The sequence below is a fragment of the Cucurbita moschata genome, unplaced genomic scaffold, assembly GCF_002738365.1.
Source record: "Cucurbita moschata cultivar Rifu unplaced genomic scaffold, Cmos_1.0 Cmo_Scf00065, whole genome shotgun sequence".
NCBI lineage: Eukaryota > Viridiplantae > Streptophyta > Magnoliopsida > Cucurbitales > Cucurbitaceae > Cucurbita > Cucurbita moschata.
Window position 1 is genome coordinate 830,001 of NW_019268581.1, and position 7,748 is coordinate 837,748.

General features: G+C 35.3%; 1 non-coding gene across 1 annotated transcript; it reads right to left on the reverse strand.

Moving 5' to 3' along the window:
• Window positions 1–2,674: 2,674 nt before the first annotated feature.
• Window positions 2,675–2,747, reverse strand: TRNAF-GAA. The gene has a single exon. It is a non-coding gene; the product is annotated as a tRNA-Phe (tRNA).
• Window positions 2,748–7,748: the final 5,001 nt, after the last annotated feature.

Here is a 7,748-nt window from a genome sequence, read left to right on the forward strand (position 1 = left end):
TATTTAAACTTTACCTCATTTTGAGAGGTACTTTAATGGTCAAGTTCAATAGTATTTTAGATTAAAGACTTTTATGAACATCGTACCTATGTTAGTGTTATGTTATAGATATTTGTTTCAATTTCAACAAGTGGGGTTGAGGTGATTCAAATGGTTAATGCTATAATCCAACCATTTTCAAGGTCTCTCTTGTTGAACGCCATCATGGTTGAGATGAGCACCCGAGTGAGTTTGACAAGGAGACTCGAATTTAAACTTTACCTACATTTGACAGGCACTATAATGGTCAAGTTCAATGGTATTTTACATTAAAAAGACTTTTATGAACTTTGTACCTTTGTTAGTGTTACTTTGTACCTTTGTTAGTGTTATGTTATAGACATTTGGTCAAGTTCAACAAGTGGGGTTGAGGTGATTCAAATGGTTAATGTCACTTTATTTTATTCAAATTGTTAATGGGATAATCCAGTTGAATAGTTACAGATTATTTCCAAGGTCTCTCTTATTGAACGCCAACACAGGGATGAAATGATTGAGATGAGCACCTGAGTGAGTTTGACAAAATTGAAATAAAATTAAAAAAAAATCACTGAAAAAAAATCAATAAAATTAAAAAAGATTGAAAAAAAATTAGCCTTGTGACACTTCCTTCAACTCAAAGGGCGGTAAATCAAGGATTCCTTCACCCAAGACTCATGATCCAACTCCCAACATGGAAATAATAAGCTATAGAATCATTCCAAGAACCTCAATGAATGAGTTACAAATTCACATTACCAATCTCGATAACTGGACGTGTCATCGGCGTAAGAAAAACAACCGCATCAAAGCAAGTCATGGGGATAGAAGATCCCGTTGAAGGATGATAGACCAACCGTAATCTTCAGCCCAATGAGCCAAGCTTTTGTAGAAGCAAGAACTCTTGTATTAAAGAAATTCACACCTTTTTATATAAAATTTGGATCAACCAAGAGATAAAGTTAGAATTAGATAATGTTCTGAATCTTTGGAACCTTTTTCTAAATTGAGTCACTTCACAATCGAACTTGATCGAGGCTTGATTGAATGACTCAGATGCAATCTACCACAAGAATTGGATGAAACTTAGAAATGACAAAGATATACTCAGATTTCTATAAGGGGGATCGTCTGAACTTGAGAGATCAATTTCATTGATCACAAATATGCTTTTACATAATAATTTGTGGGTATTTATAGTCTCCCAACAAAAGAAGTTAGTGTTCGTGATTTAATCTCGATCCCTTTAAATCTCCACAGAAGACGAAGTCAATTTGAGGATTACAAACTTTATAAAATTAAAATAATAAATAAAGCTTTCTAACCACTCATGAAATGATGCTTGCAACTTCATCCACTACTTCAACCATGCAAATATTTACTTTTGAATCTCCAAATGGTCTTGACTCAAACGAATAAGCTTGTAACACATGAAATGATGGTTGAACCTAGCCCATCCAATTTTGTAGATGAAGTATGAATGCTTGTTGAATCTTCTTGGCCTTGGGTTGTGTAATAGGTCCAGTTGGAACACCGTGATTCTTATCATCATCCCCCTCTTAAAAAGGATTCGTCCTCGAATCAGAAAAATCATCACCTACATCAAAAGGACTCAACTTAGCAACATTGAAAGTAGAATGTACACCGTGATTCTTATCATCATTCCCCTCTTCAAGATTCGTCCTCGAATAAAAAAAATCATCACCTACATCAAAAGGACTCAACTTAGCAACATTGAAAGTAGAATCTATTGACGACGGGAACATCAATTTTATTGTTCCATGCAATAAAATGAGTCATTTTACTAAATATCTTACAGAGCATTTATAGTCAAATAAAGAATTAGGAATCCACGCTATTTTTAGATCTAAAAACTCACCCCCACTTCTTGAATCAGGTGTGGTGAAGGTAAGAAATCATCTCTAAATTTAGATAAGATAGTAAGTTATACTACTTGAATCAGGCTCCCACTTCAGCTATCCGTGCTAACATTAAAATGAAAATTCATCCCTAAAATTATTTAGGCTAATTCATTCAAATTTTAAAAAGAAATCATCTCTAAATTTAGATAAGATAGTAAGTTATACTACTTGAATCACCTCCCACTTCAGCTATCCATGCTAACATTAAAATGAAATTCATCCCTAAAATTATTTATCCACGCTAACATTAAAATGAAAATTCATCCCTAAAATTATTTAGGATTATTTAGGCTAATTCATTGAAATTTTAAAAAGAAATCATCTCTAAATTTAGATAGGATAGTAAGTTATACTACTTGAATCACGCTCCCACTTCCGCTATCCGCTAACATTAAAATGAAAATTCATCCCTAAATAAGTCACCCTCCCACTTCAGCTATCCATCCATGCTAACATTAAAATGAAAATTCATCCCTAAAATTATTTAGGCTAAGTTAGCCTAATTGAATCTAGTGTGGTGAAGGCCAAACGAACACGTGACCTTTAAATCTTCAATATTACGGTCTAATAATCAACTAAACTATAAGGTGCAATGAATGCAGATCGAACACAAGACCTTCATATATTCAATCTAATGCTCTCCCACCTAAGCCGGCCCATTAATTCATTATATTTTAAACATAAATAACCACTAATTTTGGAAAGAATAGTCAAACTATGCAACGTGAGCCAAGTGCAATGAACGTGGATCGAACACATGACCTTTAGATCTTCAGTCTATCGCTCCCCCAACTGAGCTATCCTTGCAATCATTAGAAATGAAAATTCATCACTAAAGATATTTTCGAATTGAGATTTTAAAAAGAAATAATGACTAATTTTTTATTGAATAGTCAGGTTATGCAAATAGAAACCGGTGCGGTGAACGTGGAGATCGAACAGTGACCTTCAAATCTTAAATTAGACACTCTCCAAACTAAGCTATCCCCGCTAACATTAAAAATGAAAGTTTTTAAGTAAAGGTATTTTCGCTAATTAATTGAAATTTTAGAAAAAAAAATATCACTAATTTTAGATTGAATAGTAAAACGTGAACCATGTGTGATGAACGTGGATCAAACACGAGACCTTCAAATCTTCAATCTAACGCTCTCTCAATTGAGCTATCCACACTAACATTAAAAATGAAAATTCATCAGTAAAGGTATTTTCGCTACTTCATTGAAATTTTAAATAGAAATAATCACTAATTTTTAATAAGATATTCAAGTTATCCAACTTGTATAGGGTGCGGTGAACTAGAACACGTTAGGTATTTCCGATAATTCATTGAGATTTCAGAAAGAAACAATGACTAATTTTAGATTGAATAGTCGGGTTATGCAACTAGAATCAGGTGCGGTGAACGTGGAGATCAAACACGTGACCTTCAAATCTTCAGTCTGACGCTCTCCCAACAAAGCTATCCCCGCTAATATTAAAAATGAAAATTCATAAGTAAAGGTATTTCTTATTCATTATGTTTAAAAAAGAAATAATCACTAATTTTAGATTGAATAAGCAAGTTATATTTTTAGATTGTATAGTCACGTAATAAACTTGTATTAGGTGCGTTGAACGTGGATAAAACACGTGTAACCTTCAAATCTTCCGTCTAACAATCTCCCAAGTGAGCTACTCTTGCTAACATTAAAAATGAATATTCATCAATAAAGGTATTGGGTACACTTCTGGAAATTCAACAAAAGGCAATAGTATTACCGAGATGCCAGATTTAAATCTTGCTTCTGGAAAATTCAACAAAAGGCATTGGGTACGCAGTTATAGTATGACATTCCACCCATAAACAGATGGTCAAATAGAAATGCTCAAGCAAATATTGGAAGACATGTCGAGGGTATATGTGATAAGTACCTAACCCTTATGAAATTCTCTTATAATAATACGTGCCAAGCCACCATACAAATGGCCACATACGAGGTTCTCTATGGATGAAGATTTCGATCCCCTATGTTTTGGGAAGAAGGGGGGCAAACGACAACTATTGGGCCAGAGCTGGTGCAAATTACCAATGCCACAGTCCAAAAGATTAAAGCTAGGATACAAAACGCACAAAGCCGAGAGAAAAGCTATGCAGACCTAAGGCGCAAGGACAGGGAATTGTAGGTAGGGAATCAATTATTCCTAAAGGTAGCACCCCATGAGAGGGGTGCTCAGGTAGGGTAAAAAGGGGAAGCTAAGCCCTAGGTTTATCAGTCCCTTTGAGATATTAGAAAGGATTGGATCTGTGGCCTATAGAATCGGGTAATGCCCAAACTTGTCTGCAGTACATAATATCTTTCATGTATCCATACTACAGAAGTATACCCTAGATCGTTCGCACATACTGGCTCATGAAACTCTCTTCTTGAGAGATGACCTAACGTATAAAGAAGACCCGATTCAAATAATAGACAAGAAAGCCAAATGATTGAGAAACAAGGAAATCTCTCTTGTTAAGGTCCTATGGAAGAATCATAGAGTAGAGGAAGCCACTTGAGAAACAAAAGGCAAATAAGAACCTTGTACCCTGACCTATTTTAGAATAAGCACTTTTGATGACCAAAAGTTTTCAAAGGAGAGGAGAATTTGCAACACTCAAGGTCTCCAATAAGAGACAGTGTATAATCCCTACTAGGTTGTATTTAGAAGCAGATAACAAGTAAAATTGAAAAAACATTGAGAAAATGGTACTTTTTCTAATTTTTATAAACTTCCCGAATCATTAAATTTTTTATAGAATAAGAATTACAAGGTGCTTAAAAAAGGAAGGCTCGGATCGGAGAAGACTTTTCTGGCAGAAGATTCATAAAAATCAAGAATGAAATTATAGAAATTCTAGACATTTCAATGGTAGTGGAAAATCCATCCATAAATTATGAATTAGGGTAGACTATTAGGGGCAAGAAGCAAGCTTAATCGAGTACCCAATCGAGAGATGCAAGTTTTTTGTTTTGGGGTATCGTGTTCATGGGTTTACCTCGAATTCGAGAACTATAGTCCACTATTCATTTCCAAAATTGTTGCTGCACCTTTTAAATAAGTTTACCTATAAGTTTGGTCAAGGAAAGAGGTTCTCAAAGTGCTAGTAGGATTTCACACGAATTAGTCCACGTTAGGTTACCCTCTAATGTTTTCCTAAGCTAAAACCTCAACTCCTAAAGCCTAACCCATGACATTATGTATAAACCTAGGTTCATCAATAATCCATGTACCAAGTACCTAGAACTATGTGAATAACATGCTAAATAAGTTGCTAGGATCCATACCAATAAGTAACCATTATCTACATTATGATGTGTACTAAAAGGCCCCTATTCCTCTTTAGGTAGGATGTCCGACAATATGTATCATGAGCTGGATGTTATGATAGGCCTACCTTTCCCATCAGCTAAACGAGATGTCCTGCACAACGATTTACTAGTAGGATTACATGATTATGACGACACCACTCATGTGTTCATGGGGAGAAAATTGAAGGTTATTTTAGGGGAAGGTTTTCAGGATCAGTATATGATACATGACACGATGACCTCTAAATTCTAAGATCCCGAAAACATAACAAGAAGTAATATCCTAGCTTAAGGTCGCGATTTAGAACCTACTAGTAGGCTGCTTACTAAGTTTTACTAACTCCATGTTTATCATTTTTTTTTCAAGTAACTAAGAGTTTGTCGTGGATGAGAGTGGACTTTGGAGTGTGGGCCATGGACTAACTTCTATTTTTAATCTAGTATTTTTTGTTCTTCTTTTGAATCTACTTCTTATTTTGTGTTTGTAACGAATATGTATATGTAACACCCAAAAAATGAAGGAAATTAGTTCTCATAAGAATAAGCCACTCATGAAAGACCCAAAGGATAGAAAGGAAAAAAATTAAAGGATTAAGCAAGAACAAAGAACTTAGTCAAGTCAGTTGTGTACCCTAACAAGTGATTTCAAGGAGTTAAAGGCCTTTTGAAAAGGATTGGAAAGGAAAAAGTAAATCAAAAGGGCAAAAAAGTCATTTTATCAATTATCAAGAATCTTTCCGGATTTGTAATTCCTTATCTAGAAGGAATCTCAAGATTCAAAATAAGCGAAAAATGATAAAAAAGGGATGAAGAATTTGTAGAAAAATTATGGATTTTTGGAGAAAAATAATAATAAAATATTCGAAAAGTGGAAAATTACCAAAATACCCCTAGAAGAATGGATAATTACAGAAATGCCACTCTAATTAGAATCAGAGCATCTACCGTGACCATCCAAGCAAAATTCTTCGAACTCAAATTTCAACTGTCGAATCTCCAAAATTTGATATGATCTAGAACGAACACGCACGGATCATCACATCCAACGACTTGTATTCAAAGCCAAGGTCGGTAAGGATATGATCGGAGTTGATATCTCCGAAAAATTATCTAGAAAGTTCGATCTCTAAATAACGAAGATTCTGGAGCTCTCAATGTCGGTTTAAGCTCCTCCTATAAAGTCTTAAGTAGGAGCAACAATACGGAATAAGAATCGAGAAAGGTCGATCCCGCAATTGAAGGCAATAAGCGTTTAGATTGTGGGTCTCCTACTCTCAGATTTCTTCCAAATTCGAGAGCAATCCTCCACCATTTCTCTTCAAACTTCTAAATAACGAAGAATCTGGAGCTCTCAATGTCGGTTTAAGCTCCTCCTATAAAGTCTGAAGTAGGAGCAATAATACGGAATAAAAATCGAGAAAGATCGATCCCCCAATCGAAGACAATAAACGTTTAGATTATGGGTCTCCTACTCTCAGATTTCTTTCAAATTCGAGAGAATCCTCCACCATTTCTCTTCAAACTTATTCCTACCGTTTCTCAACAAGATTACCCACAAGTTCTATCAAGGAATAGAGTGCTGAAAGTGCCTAGAAACCATTCCCTCAATTCAATCAGCCATTGAAGAACTTCAAGAAAAACTTGAAAATCCAATCCGAGGATACATGATGATTTGTCGAGCAAGAATGATTCCAATCAGTTTCTGCACCTCCAAGGAATGCTTCCATAGAAGACCACGAAGAAAAATAACCTCGAGAGTGTGTCGAATTGAAGGAAATAGGTTTCGAAATTAAATTGGGGATAAGAGTCGAATTCCTATCTACGATCTCTTTTCCTTCAAATTAAGGATTCCTCTAGCTTCAGAGGAGAAAGTTGAGTAAACTTGATGAAGGATTCGAGAGATGAAACATCGTAGAACAAGCTACCCAAGAGATAAAAAATCTGGCATTTCGAGTGAGTTGCATACCGAGAACGATTTTTGGAAATTAAGGTCTTACACTCAAAGACGTTCCTCCAAACGAATTCCTTTAGCCTGAAGAAAGGATATGGAAGAGGTTCAATGAAGAAATAGGGCCTTGAAAGCCCTAGAATCGGCTACCCAATAAGAAATCCTTTGTTTTATCTCTAGCGATAAATCAGATTTTGGATGAACTTTGGAAGCGAATATCTTAGGCTACGATCCACGATAAGGTATCAAATCAAATCCCTAGCCCTTCCTTGTAATACCCATCTTTAAGTTTCACAAAGAAATCGAGGAGAGAAACGCTGTAAATGTGGCTGTACAGACTGAGTTTCAAATGGCGGCGACGCGAAAAATGCACATCTTCTTCCTGTTCAGAGGAAGAAAACGATGATATGGCTGTATTGTCCAAGTCAACCAAAATTTGACAGTTTCTCGAGTTTTCTCAATTTTAACCCCATTTAAGACCGATTCTCATAGAAAATCTTATGGTTTTAGAAACTAGACACAATAAGG